Consider the following 14,960-nt stretch of genomic DNA (forward strand, 5'->3'; position numbering starts at 1 on the left):
TTCGGTTTTACCTTAGGTCGGAAGCCTGGTCAGTGGGGCATAACCAGAACCACAACGTCGGAACATCTCGACTTTGCATGACCGCTGCATAGACATACAACAACCTGTCTCCAATCAACTACCAAAAACTTGTGACATACACGTGAGTTGCAGCTGTTTTGCAAGCCAAAGGTCGCGTAACACGTTATTGAAGTAGTTATTATAGTATGAAATAGTTATAATAGTTATTAACGCGTTTTTGAAGTTATTGAGTAGGTGGTCATAATTGGGTCTTCAGTGTATATATACTATATAATATAACAAGCAGGTAGTTGCTTCTGTACGTCAACAGCGAGCTTCTTTAGGGGACTTATACGCCTTAAAACCCATAAGATGTTCGAATAGGTGACTGTTGCAAGAATTGGGACAACTTATTTGTTTTAAAAGCAATTACTACCAACTTTTTACAGGTGACTACATAATATAGCTGCTTTCTGAAATAGTAATCAGAAAGTTCGTGTTGCCACAAATATTTTTATAATTTAATCCGCTTTGTGACAACATTTTTCGTCATGTTTCCAACTTGCGCGCACAGTTTAAAACATTCTATTTCATAATTTAATTCCATATTTAATATATAGCTTTTATAACATTTGGAAACTACTGTGAACCTAAAATTCTAAAAATTTCATGTTAAATTTTTTTTGAGTTGAGTTTATAAAATGTATTTTATTAACAAAATTTGTAATGTTTTCATCCATAAAATTTTTTAGTATTAAAATATTCATCAGGTTGTTGGTTCAGTTAGAAAATAGTGCCCATATAAAGAATCCCATCAAATTTCAAGTATGTACCATTAGCCATTTTTAAAATATCATGCTCGCAAGGTGGAAACATGGCGAAATATTTTGTCACAAAGAGGATTAAATTACAAAAATATTTGTGGCAACACAAACTTTATGGTTACTATTTCAGAAAGCAGCTATATTATGTAGTCAGTTGTAAAAAGTTGGAAGTAATTGCTTTTAAAATAAATAAAATATCCCAATTCTTACAACAGTCACATATTCGAAGATCATAAAGGGCTTAAGGTATATGAGTCCCCTTAATTCAGCCCTCTTATACCAACTACGTATGGGTTGTTAACAGAAATGAAAGGGATTTCAAAAAGATCGCGGAAGAAACATCACGAAGAAAATCAACATTAAGGGTGAAAACATCGTCGTACATCATTGTGGAGATTAGAAGGTAACAAGAAAACATTGCAGTTCTAAACTATTGTGGTATATAAATCATCACCGTAGAAAATAAAGCGGTTCAAAACCTTCACAGATTTAATACATAATTGTAGAAAATATCTTGGTAGAAAAATAAAACACTTACAAATCAGCGCTGATAACATCGCGGCCATGTGTTTTCAGATTTTAGAAGTTTTAAATGAATGTTCGCATAATGATTTGTGAACGCAAGAAAGCATGAGGAATATTGCTACCTCTCTGTTTCACATTTTGAATTAAATAATACATTTTTGCTGAAACCAGAGAGGAAAAAAAAATGAGCATTATAATTCTGGAAATTAGTAAAAATTAGGTATTAACTTTATCTTTTAACCAATCCAGCTTTATAACAGAGATTTCTATAAATTCATCTTTAAAGAAATTAATTAGTAATTAACTACGTAATTTTAAAATTATATTATACATTGATTTTTTTCTCATTTTCAGTTTTTGATTTGTGAATTGTGTTTTTGAATCTCATTTTCAGTTTTGAATTTTTGTTTTTGAATTTTGATTTGTGAACGCAAGAAAGCATGAGGAATATTGCTACCTCTCTATTTCACATTTTGAATTAAATAATACATTTTTGCTGAAACCAGAGAGGAAAAAAAAATGAGCATTATAATTCTGGAAATTAGTAAAAATTAGATATTAACTTTATCTTTTAACCAATCCAGCTTTATAACAGAGATTTCTATAAATTCATCTTTAAAGAAATTAATTAGATAATTAACTACGTAATTTTAAAATTATATTATACATTGATTTTTTTCTCATTTTCAGTTTTTGAATGCTTAATTTTCCTTCCTGGGCTTTCAGTAAAATTTTGTTAGTAAATTCAAAAGTATGAAATACAGAGGTAAAAATAATCCTCATTCCTTCTTGTTCTCACAAAAAACTATGCAAACTTGCATTAAAATTTTTAATGTTTGAAAACATATCTGTGATTTTATCATCATACGATGATTTGCAGGTGTTTTGATTTTTTACCATGATGTTTTAAAGGTGCGAAGTTTTTTAATCATGCATTTCCTACTGGAATATTTCAAAAATAGTGATATTTTCTCCTTGCGTTCTTTTCTCACAAGAGGTTATGTATGACGATGTTGTTTGTTGTTTTCTCCCCGAAATTCTTGTCCACGATGTTTTTTAAGGCCAAAGTTTTGCGAGGTTAAAGTTTGATACTACTCACATTTTATAGCGTTCAAGGCTTTAATTTAAGCCCAAGCCTACTGAAGCCTGACTTCAGTATTTCTCAGTTTCTAAATGGAATCCTAATTACAACCAAAGTGTAAGCTCTGAAAGTGAAAGCAAGCTCTGCTAATTCTTCCACATCTGAATCCAAATATTAACATAAAATTATTCTATTATTTCACATTTTAGTTAACAATCTGTAAAACTGACAATGATATTAGATACTGAATATATGTCCTACTTTCCCATAAACAGACGAAGGAAGACTTTAACAGCTAATGATTAAAAACCTTCATCTTGAAATGCGATCTGATCAGGAAGCGGAACTTTTATGGGCTGTATCCATCTGGTCAAGAAGGCTGAAAAAATTGTATAGGCCAAAATAAGTAAGCAGTTTTAGATGACAACAAATAATACCTTTTATAAAACATACTTTTCTCTCGGTACCGCATCTTTTCATTATAAATTTTGTCACCTAAAATTTTTTTATAATTCATCTGAATTAGATAATATATTTTAGTTTATTATTATTAAATAATTTTCATACTACTTAAATTTAATTTTTAACCATTTAACTTTATTAATAATTGTATTTAATAATATTTTTATTTACATCTGCCATTTTGTTCAAATTTTAACTACACATTTTATGTATTAGCGTTAGAGGTGCTATTAATGTCGATCCTCACTTTTGATCCTTTTTATTTTACAGATAAATCACTTTTCAAATAAAAGGATGTTGCTACCCAATGTTATCGTTTTTAAAGAAATAATATAGCAAATATTTAAAAAAATTATGGAAAAACTTAACATTCTATCTGGAATTCTAAAATCCTGCTATTTTTAAATATTTTGTGATTTTGCTGCTGAGTATGATATGGCGTAAATGCAAAGAAAGTGAATTTTAATAATAAAGTTAAAAAGATAAAAGAAGTTGTGTAGGCTATTTAAGAGAACTGATAGCTTTGATATGATGAATGATATATGAACTTTTGATATGATGAATTGAGAAAATAGGAAAATGTATGGTAACACACACACTCTGTCGGGAACATCTGTCCTGATTATGGAATTCTAAAAATAAGCTACTCTAGAAAATTTATGAATTTCCTGTTACGTTTTATGTGCCGTAAGTCAGCAATAGCATAATAAACCTTTCTAATCTTTATAACGTTGCGCGCCTACAACTAGCACGCAACCAAGAGGTGACTGTGAAAGCTTGTATAAACCACAGAGTCTTATAAAGGGTTTAAGTCCCTTTTTATTCAACGTAATAAATTACAATGGCGTCCTCTTGACGCTTACAGACTGTGCCCACTAGGCAGTCAAATAAAAATAAAAACCTGAAAAGAAAGTAAAGACAATATTCTAACTACGAGGCTCTCTAAAATAACTAACTCACCGCGTTTTACAAATACCGCAGCTAATTCAGCAGACTTGAAGCTCACTGGAACAATTGCAACTACTTCCCGCCAAGCACATAGGCCGCAACGCGGGGTTCTTCAATTCTCGATTTCTACCTCCGCGCTCGCTAAGTAAGAATAACTCTCTCACCGAACTCGTTTCCTTCTATTTAAATCATACTACTTCCGCTGATAATTTGAATCCTTGCGCGTTCTACTCAAATTTACATATTCTGGCATTGGCAGTTCCAGGGGAAAGTAAGGCTTGACAGGAAAGATAGTTTAAACTTAAAATAAATGTTAGTTAAAATAAATATAAACCCTACATTTGCCGCTGCCAGAATTTGGAAAACTTGGAAGCAGGTCCTACAAACGACCTGTTGTAAGTTTATCTAATTCTGAACTAACTGGCGAAAGCCTCGTTTACACAAAAAAATCTTATGTAACAATTATATATTAAAATTCTGTTAGTCGTTACAAAGCTTTCTTCTTACAGCAACTTTTCCTGGACTTCATCAATCAATCTTGGTCTTTCCTTCCAGCATCTGGAAGGAATAAGTATCAGTATCTTTCTACATACATTATAATTTACACTTTCTTGACACAATAAATTTTTGTTTTTAACGATTCGTTTTTCTTAGTTATTGCTTACTTCACATTCATTCAATTTTTCAAGCATTAATTTAACTTTACCCTGGCTCTCCACCATGTGTGGTGTCAAACGGGAATATTCGTGTTTGTCTTACAACACTTCCCCTAACCACCATGATTTGTTAGAATTCAACAACCAAATAGACACACCTTACTCGACATTCTACAACTCAATGAGCTACTTTAATATTCTTAAAAATTCAAATGTAGGTGGAGAACCCTACAAAACACATTCATTCTAACTTCCCCCTCATTCATCTTTAAACATGCAGGCTTTCGCTCTAAAGCATGACTTTACAGTTTAATACTTAAATTTTGACTTCATTGCTTTTAAGCATTCACTTTTAGCATCTACAATTTTATGCTTCTAGACTAAATTCTACTTTTACATAACATGCAAGTATTTACATATATTTACAAAAGTTTAATACATATGCTTTTTACAATTTACCATAAAATGAATAAGAGAAAATAAATTTTTACTTTACTCATTCTTCGCCAAGCTGGCGGCACTGAAACTAAAATTCTTATTAGTACAAGAATACGAAGTTATTTTTATCTCCGGCCAAATTTTGGCTTTAACATAACAGAATTAGTCTTTCGACCAACAGAAAATGCTTGTTTTTAGCTTTTACACTTAAAGAAAATAATACTTTTGCCTTAGCTAAATAAAGTAAAACAAAACTAAGTCTCAACCGAGACATATTGACTTTCGTCAAAACATAGAACTTCGTACTTATGCATAACATTTCGGAACAAAAGAGAAAAAAAATTTATAGAAGGTTTTAACTTATCTTTGAGTTTTCGATGCTTGAAACTCCGTCATCCGTTTTTGACAAAATTGATCCCAAGTTAGAGGTGTCATGGATGTCAATCTTCTCCTTATTGATCTCCGCGTGTCGTCCCCGTTGATCTTTCTTTTGCGTCCTCTACATGCTGGCCTCTTGACGGAGTAATCGTCTGGTTGTTGGCCTTTGCGTTTCTGCTTGGGACGGCTGGTCTTGACGTCCTCCGGTCTGGAGTCCTTGAATTTCTTCTGTTCCTCGTACTTTTGTGCCTCCTGTTGGCGTTTCAGTTTCCGGAACGGCGGCCTTGCTGGCACCTGACTCTGTGGCCGTGTGCGCGTTCTCCTTGATGTGTAATTTCTCCTGCCATCTTTTGTAGGTGGTGTTTTCGTCTTTACCACGGTTTCTTTACCCGGTTCATCTGTATTTTTGTTTTTCTTAAACGCCGGAGTTTGAAAATCCTTTTTTCTTTTTGATACCGACGTCCGGGTTGTAGAAGTGCTAGGTCTCTCTTCAGTTCTCCGTTTCTTGGGTGGTGGAATAGTTGTTGCAGTCTCTGGCCCTTCTATTTCGTTTAGACTTGAGTCCTGCAAGAAACTTTTAAGGATTTCAAAATCATTTGGATTATAGTATTTTTTCACCTGGTAGGGACTTGCTTTACAGATTTCCCCTCTCTCGTTTTTAAGATATAAGACTACTCCTTTGATTTCCTGAATTACATAGGGGCCTTCAAACTTTGGAGCTAGCTTTGCCATAAAATTGTCTGGGGCACTTGATAAAGAAAATTTCCGTTTCAATACTTTATCCCCAACTTTAAAATCTGCTTCACGGCGTTTTCTATCGTAATATAACTTTTGTTTATTTCTTGCCGTATCCGAAGTTTTAAGCGCCTGATCAATTAGCTTTTGCACGTCCTTTTGTCTAAATTCCTGCTCTCTTTGTTGCACAAAGAATAATTTATCTAAAAGCGTAATTAACTTTCTGCCTAAAAATAATTCTGCTGGAGTTTTTCCCGTAGTATCATGATGTGCCGTTCTTAAAGCATAAGCTAATTCATTTATGTAGCCATCCCAGCGCTTGTGATGTGTGCTAACGTAACTGCGAATTATTTTTACAATGTTTTTATTAACTCTTTCTGCTATGTTAGCCTGTGGTCTATACGGAACCATTTTGATATGGCGTATATCAAGTCCATTGCATATGTTTTCAAATATTTGACTAATGAATTGTTTTCCGTTATCGCTAATGACTTTTATCGGTGCACCGTATTTTAAAATGTATCTGTGTAAGAATGCATCTGCGACTGTTTTGGCTGACGCGCGTTTAAGTGGAACAATTTCTATCCATTTTGAAAAATGATCTACTATTACTAAAAGAAAACGATTTTTATTTAACTCGCTCTGGGGGAAGGGACCAAGGAGATCTATGCCTAAAATTTCATTCGGAAATGTAGCGCGAATGCTATTTAAGTACCCGGCCGGGCTGTAATTAATATCATTTATTAACTGACATTGATTGCAGGACCTGACATACGCCGTTACTATTTTGTATAATTGCGGGAAATATACCGCCTCGCGTACCCTTTTTATAGTCTTTCTGACCCCGAGGTGGCCCGCTGTTTTTTTTTCGTGCAACTCCCTCAAAATGCTTAATCGAAGCGAGGCTGGGATGACTGGCTTATACTCAAGATTTTCGTTTGTTGTTTTCGTATAGAATAATAAATTATCTATTATTTCATAGTTTTTTGCTCTATTTCTTATCGCATCGATATCTGTATGCTCAAAGCTTTCGGGGTCTTTCAAATAAGCATAGATATTTCCAAATTCAGGATCAGCTTTCAGTTCAGTAATAACCGTATCTCTAGAATCTAAAATTTTTGAAGTCAACACAGCGCATTTAATTTCATTACCTTCATCGTCCAGTTTTATACGAGAAAGTGCGTCAGCTACATTGTTTTCCTTACCCTGTTTATATTTTATTGTGATATTATATTCTTGGAGTTTTAAAGCCCATCTTATTAACCTGGGCGTTAGGTTTTTTCCCGAGTAAAGTCTACCAACAGCCGCATGATCCGAAAAGACTGTTACTGGCGATTTGCCGAAATAAACTCGAAATTTGTGTACAGCCATTAATACGGCTAATGTTTCTCTTTCTGTAGCTGTATAATTCCTTTGTGTTTGATTCAATGTTTTACTAAAAAATGCCAGCGGATGGTTATTTTCATAAGAACCGCACCCACCGCATAGTCTGATGCATCTGCCGCAATTTCCAGGTTTTCGTCCCCCTCAGGGAATTTTAAAACAGGGGCATTAATAAGCGCTTCTTTTAATCTTTCAAAAGCTGTGTTAGCTTCAGCTGTCCACGTAAATTTACTCTTTTTTCTTTTGATTACTAAGAGTGGTTCAACAATATTAGCGAAATCTTTTATGAAAGATCGATAGTAAGAACATAGTCCAAGGAAAGACGAAAGTTTCTTGGCGGTGTTGGGCGGTGGGAAATTCTTAATAGCTTTTATTTTTGAATCTTGCGTTTCTATACCCTTTTGCGAAATTTTATAACCGAGATATTTAAGTTCTTTAGTTGCGAACTTGCATTTTGAGGCGTTAATTGTAAGACCGCCCTCTTTTAATAATTTAAAAACTTGTTCGAGGTCATTAATGTGTTGTTCCAACGTACTACTCGTTATAATTATGTCATCTAGATAAATTAAAGTTGATTTTCCTAGGACAGGCTTTAGAACAATGTCCATAGCTCTCTGGAATGTTGATGGGGCCCCACACAACCCAAAAGGCATGCGTAAAAATGCATAAGTGCCCGATTTTGTTATAAACGCGGTTTTATGTATATCTTCGGGTCTCATAGCTATTTGATAGTAGCCAGACGTTAAGTCCAAAGTAGACATATATCTCGTCGATTTGATCTGTCTAATGATCTCGTCTATAACCGGCAAAGGGTAAACTGGAAATTTAGTTATGCTATTTAGTTTTCTATAATCGATAGCAAACCTCCAAGCCCTTTTATCCGAAGGAGGAAACTCGTTCTTTTTCCTACATAGTACGACTGGACTCGCGTATTCACTATTTATGGGCGTTATTATTTTATTCTTTAACATCTCCTGAATATGTTCTTCGATGATTAAGTCTTTTTGTTTATCATAGCGATACGGTTTAGTCCTACAAGGTTTTTCGGCATTTAATTGAATCTTGTGAGTCACGATCTGACAGTTTCCCGGTTTTTCTGAAAACAAATGAGAAAAATTACTCACCACTTGCTGTATTGCTTTACTTTCCTGGTCATTCAAATGGCTAAGGTCCAATTCAGGTGTCTCCACCGGTTCCACCACCCTCTGGTCCATCTCCAGCACCACGGAACTATCTTGAAAATTTAATTTGGCCCTCGCGGCCCTTAAAAAGTCCATACCTAAAATAAGAGAGTGTTGGAGGTGTTTCACCACAAAAATTAATACTTTGAGATTTTCCTCTTTTACCTGTATGTTTAATGATACTTTCCCGATGCAGTGACATGTTTTTCCTTGCGCCGCTATAATTTCCGTATTTCTGGTTTTAAAGAGTCGTATCCTAAAAAAATTCTTTTTGAAGAACTTTTCACTCATGAAATTTCCTTCTGCCCCTGTATCGATGAGGGCTTCTACTGGTACATCGCCAACCAGGACTTGTATAATTGGTAGCTGTGAGTTTTTTACGATGACTGTATTTAGATGTCTATTTGAGGGTTTTTTTAAAACTTCCGGGGTCTGGACCCTCCCTTTCACAGGCCCCTCTAGTCGTTTAAAGCTTTCATTTCAATCTGTGTCTTCTGGGTACGCGGATGCTTATTTTCAAATTTTCTTTTTGGGCCTTGACCTTCGAGTTTCGATGCGTTAGCTTGATAGTTCTTTCCCCCATATGAGCGATTTCCATTTCTGGTTTCCTCCTTCCTTCTGGTACTTTGAGAATATGTTTCCCCTCTCGCTCTTTCCGCTATTCTGCGATTTTGAAATTTCACCGCCAATTCGAAAAGTTCCTGCAATGTGGTTGGGTTTCTAATTTCAAAGTAGTCTTGGACAGCGGGTAACAATCTTGGTAATATTATTTCAATTATCTCCGCATCGGGTTTTTTCCCATACAACATATCCGTTAGTTTGATTTTTCGTAAAATAAAGTCCGTCAATTGTGCTGTATCCCGTTGATAGAAACTATATAGCTCGGCTTCCAGCCGTGCGCGATCTTTCACTATGGGGAAGGCCTTTACTAACGATTTTTTTGAAATTTTCAAATGTATACGTCGGGCTTCCAAATTCACCTAGTAGAAATTTTCCTATATTTTTCCACCATAGCGCGGCCTGTCCTCTTAGTGCTGATGTGGCGATGGCGACTTTTTGTCTTTCAGGCACAGGGTAGAGCTGAAAGTGGTTTTCTATACCTTCTAAAAATACGGACACCGAATTTTTTCCGTCGAAATAGACGTTTGGCTTGAATGATGCTCTCAAAGTCTGGACCAGGTATCCAAATCCTTCTAACTGCGTTGTCATTTCTTGGTGTTGTCCAGCGGCTTCCATCCAGTTTTCGGCCATTTCAGTTCGATAAGTGTTCGGGCGCCAATATAACGTTGCGCGCCTACAACTAGCACGCAACCAAGAGGTGACTGTGAAAGCTTGTATAAACCACAGAGTCTTATAAAGGGTTTAAGTCCCTTTTTATTCAACGTAATAAATTACAATGGCGTCCTCTTGACGCTTACAGACTGTGCCCACTAGGCAGTCAAATAAAAATAAAAACCTGAAAAGAAAGTAAAGACAATATTCTAACTACGAGGCTCTCTAAAATAACTAACTCACCGCGTTTTACAAATACCGCAGCTAATTCAGCAGACTTGAAGCTCACTGGAACAATTGCAACTACTTCCCGCCAAGCACATAGGCCGCAACGCGGGGTTCTTCAATTCTCGATTTCTACCTCCGCGCTCGCTAAGTAAGAATAACTCTCTCACCGAACTCGTTTCCTTCTATTTAAATCATACTACTTCCGCTGATAATTTGAATCCTTGCGCGTTCTACTCAAATTTACATATTCTGGCATTGGCAGTTCCAGGGGAAAGTAAGGCTTGACAGGAAAGATAGTTTAAACTTAAAATAAATGTTAGTTAAAATAAATATAAACCCTACATCTTAAAACACACTTTTGCGTTGTTTTACTTTTCATTCGAGTCTGTTGCCATTCGGAAGGACGTAAGATATTATTATTATTATTATTATGTTTTATTAACAAACTAAGTTTTTAAAACCAATAGATGTAGTTCTTAAGAATCTGATTTTTAAACTTCGAATCGAGTTGATTTAAATAAAAAGGCATATAATTCCTGATTTATCTACTTAAAGGCATTCAATACTCTTATAGAATGACGTTATGTACTTTACCGCTTTTCAAATACAGAGAAGATATATAACGTTCTCCTCTTAGTCTAAACGTATATTCTTCTAAGTATCCCCTAGAATGTTTCACTCTTTCACCTGTGCCATCTGTATCACTAATTTTTACTGATAAAACTTATTGAACTTAGCTCTTTTGGGCTGCCGTTAAAATATGAAACTTTCGATATTTTTACAAGTGTATAATAAATTTAATTTAATAATATTTTTTTATATTTATACCATTTTGTTTAATTTTTAATTGCGAATTACATTACTTTTTACTTACTATTATTATTATTTTTTTTCCACCTTTCCTAGGACTCAAGCTCTATACGGCTTAGACTCCACAAGGCTCTTAAATTTAATGTCTAATTTTCGAAATTATGTAATTCGAAAATTATTGGCATAGATTATTTTCTGTTTAATAATTTCTAATTTTAGAAATTAAACTCTGAAAGCCCTGAAACATCAGCAAGTATATCTTCTGAAATGTGAGATTCTTGGGGAAATATAAAAATAATTTTATCAATACGGAGATAATTAAAAATCTATATGCGCGATGCAATTATCAGCGTAAAAAAGAGCAGTGACGGAAATTCTGAAGGAAACGAAAACATAAACAGAAATATTACGACTAGTAGATAAAGCGCCTTTTCCGGGAAGTAAGCTTAGGCTTTTTTTGCTTTTCCTTTTTGAAATCTTTGAGAAAATTTTTTCAAGAAACATGATTATAGTCTTACTCAACAGCTTACTCAGCATCCAATACCTGCTTCAACTTAACACAGTTCCTAAATATTATTCGGAAATTTTAGAGTAATCTGAATTTAAAAGATATAGAAATTTATCAGTACAGTGGTACTTCGGTATAGTCCCGGTTTGAAATACGTTCCCTGAATTAGTATACGTCGCGTTCGGATGCGAAAATTTTTGTTTGGAATAACTTGAGTTCAATTAGTCCCGCCCATGTTCTACTATTCAGTAAATATAGTCACTATTCAGTCACGGCGGTCCATGTTGCTACTATTCAGTAAACAATTGATCTATAACTCGAAATTTGTAAGTGATTTTTGTGTTTTTTCCCTCAATTCATTAACACTGAGTTTTAGGAAAGCTCATGAAAAGAGTGAAACAACGAAGAAAATTATTAGGATCATCACGAAAGGGAAAAAAAAACAGATTGTGGAAAAGTGTGAAGATGGCATACGTATCGAAGACTTGGCTACTGCATAAACGTGTACCGAGCAGCACGACGACTGAGGGAAAAAAAAAAAAAACACGCTATTAAAAAAAAATCGGATAATGTTGTAAAGGGGGTTACAAATATCAGAGACGCTAGCGTATGTTTAAAAATTACGATTGATCTGGGAAGCTGAAAAACATTTCTGTGCAGTGCTTCATTTATGAACAGTGTATATTTCACCCATTGCATTTGTATTTTAGTATTAAACAGTATTAAAATAAGGACAATAGGAGTCTTTTATAAGAAGAAAGTGTTTTCCCTTTACTTTTTAATTGAAAATTCATTTGGTATACGTCCAAAGACCTGGAGAGGGTTAATAACGTATAGCAAGGATTAAAACGTACCTCTACAAATAAATTGTTTCACACACCATTTTATAACATCACGTATTCCTGTGGGGTAACGGAAGTATATAAGTTATAAAATATATGATTATAAACCGAAGTATATTGCAAAAGTATATAGATGTATATGAGTATGAAGCACCACACTTCGTAGCTTAACGTGAACAGGGAATTCAAACTGACATAGAAGGGTCAGTTAAAGCTTTTAGTTTTTAACGTTCCTGCATAATGGTCTGACGGGAAAGCAAAAATTAAGACGCTGTTTGAGGTGAGCGCGAATACTCATATCTTCGAAACTACAAATATTACAATCAATCTAAATACACTCATGTCCATAAATTAAGGATAATGCAAAATCACGCAAAGGAAGTGTTAGAAGCAAAGCAAATTTGATTTATTTGTAAAGCTTATTTATTAAACAAAAGGTAAAGAGCAAGAAAAGATGCTATATGTTTGATATTATTAAAAAAATTAGCGATTTTTTCTCCCTGGAGCAAATTACAAAAAAAAAAAAAAAAAAAAAAAAAAAAAAACTATTTACAAAAAACCAATATTACATGGTTGGTATGGTTGTCAATACATTGTGTGTCTCCTAGACGATGCAATACAGTCCGTACAACGCCTAGGCATGCTGAGTATCAAATTATCGATCTGATCTTGAGGGATATTACACCACTCAAAAAGCAATGCTCTCCGAAGTTCCGGTAGACATGTAGGAGGAGGTTGACGGGCTGCAACTCGTCGCCAAGCATGTCCCACACGTGCTCTACTGGATTCAAGTCCGGTGAGAATGCTGGCCAGTCCATACGGATGATATCCTCCGATTGAAGGCATTCGCTTACGATGTTTGCACGGTGACGATGGGCGTTGTCATCCATAAACACAAATTGTGCGCCCATGGCACCCCGAAACAAACGTACATGCTGTTCATGAATGACGTCCCGATAAATTTGGCTTGTCTTGGTTCCAATTTGAACGTGCAGGTCAGTTCTGGAACCCAGAATAATTCCACCCCAAACGAGCACTCCTGCATCACCGTAACGGTGTCGTTCAATGATGTTTTCTTGGTGGTAACGGGTTACCTGGAGCTCTCTATATGAAAGTCCGGCGAGAATCAGACTGCAAGCTAAACCTGGACTCATCGGAAAACATCACACAAGCCCACTGTTGCGGTGTCCACAATGCATGCTCTCTACTCCAGTCTAACCGCAGGCGACAGTGAGTTGCAGTAAGTGGAACGCATCTGACAGGTCTACGAGCATGTAGACCAATCTGCCCTAAGCGTCTGTACACGGTCTGCCTTGAAATTGTTGTACCAGTGGCTGAAGAGAGCTGACCAGACAGGACTGAGGCTGTGCTCCGCTGTTTCTTTTGGCAGTAACTGCAAATACCGGTCCTCATTCGGCATTGTAATTCCGGGGCGACCTGTGGTGTAACGTCTACTCAGATTACCATCATCTCGTCGTTGCCAAAGCCTGGAGATGACACTGAGGGAAATTACAAGTTCGTCTGATACTTCCAGTTGGGTACACCCACATTCCAGACGGCCGATAATTCTACCACGTAAAAAATCATCCAAATGCGTCCTTTGTGTCATAACTATTCGGTTATTGCACTGAAATGCTTATAAAGCGCCTGCGAACAATTTTACTTCTTTGCCTGTATTCCTTATATATACTCTTACACTCTCGTCATTGTGATGTACCATCGGTGTCATCTGGTTACTTCCTGAAATTTGCATATGATTCTTGAAGATGTGTGTAGTGATTTTACAGGTGTTATATATTTATTTTAGAGTTCGATTTCCTCGTGACTCCGAATTATCCTTAATTTATGTACATCATTCGATAAATGTAAGAGCACATTAGCAAACATAAAAAAAATTGTTTTTGATTGTACAAAGGGTATACGCACAGTAACACATCAAAATAGGGAAATTTCGTTCCAAGTGAAAACTCCGTGCGCATGCGCGACTGCATGTGAATGGCAAGGTCGTCTGGTAGACAGTCGCACATAGACAGTCAGTGCGTTCGGGTGGTTTTTACAGTATTTTATTTTATTTCGCCAAGCTGATATTGCGATTTATAGTAATCCGACGAGTGTATCAGATTGTATACCAATAGAATTTACTATTATGCAGCGTAAAAGAATACAGGATTCAGAAACAGGCGATATTAGTAGAGTTGATGTAATTGTTAATGGACAGTCAACATTTATTTTAGCTTCCGTATATATTGATGCGATTTTCTTCACGTACGTTACAGGGGCTCATGGATTTGGAGTGAATATCGACGACACTTGATGAAGTATCAAAACACAATTTATTAGCCAGTATTATTCAAAACAGTTCTAATAACACGTTTACAGTCGTCGAAGAACTACTGTAAACACGCTGAAACAATCAATGGCATAGCCTTCAGACTATCAGGCTATAACGGTAGAGACAGCTTCACGGCAAAGCGCCAGAGTACAGCTCCCGACTCTCCTCGGTCGTTCTCGGAACTATATGTACTATCGAGCTACAACTTGCGATGCACTCGATGATACACTAGAGTAAAATGATACACTAGAGTTAATATAGCTTTTGGCTTGTGTTCAAAAATATTCTGGACTAAACCAGTAATAATTCGTTCCAGAAGTTTCTCCGTTCCTCAATGGCATATCGCCAATTTTGTCC

At 35.5% G+C, this 14,960-nt stretch overlaps 1 long non-coding RNA gene across 2 annotated transcripts in view; it reads left to right on the forward strand.

Annotated features, from left to right (window-relative positions):
• Positions 1 to 14,960, forward strand: part of LOC146994965 (uncharacterized) — a 184,467-nt gene that overhangs the window by 112,972 nt on the left and 56,535 nt on the right. For both annotated transcript variants that reach the window (XR_015043674.1, XR_015043673.1), the window contains exon 2: positions 2,706 to 2,836. This is a non-coding gene — a long non-coding RNA (uncharacterized LOC146994965). The remainder of the gene's footprint in view (positions 1 to 2,705; positions 2,837 to 14,960) is intronic.

The sequence above is a fragment of the Stegodyphus dumicola genome, chromosome 10 (genome assembly GCF_044657685.1).
Source record: "Stegodyphus dumicola isolate Sdum_Otavi_A_Nest chromosome 10, ASM4465768v1".
In the NCBI taxonomy this organism is placed as follows: Eukaryota; Metazoa; Arthropoda; class Arachnida; order Araneae; family Eresidae; genus Stegodyphus; species Stegodyphus dumicola.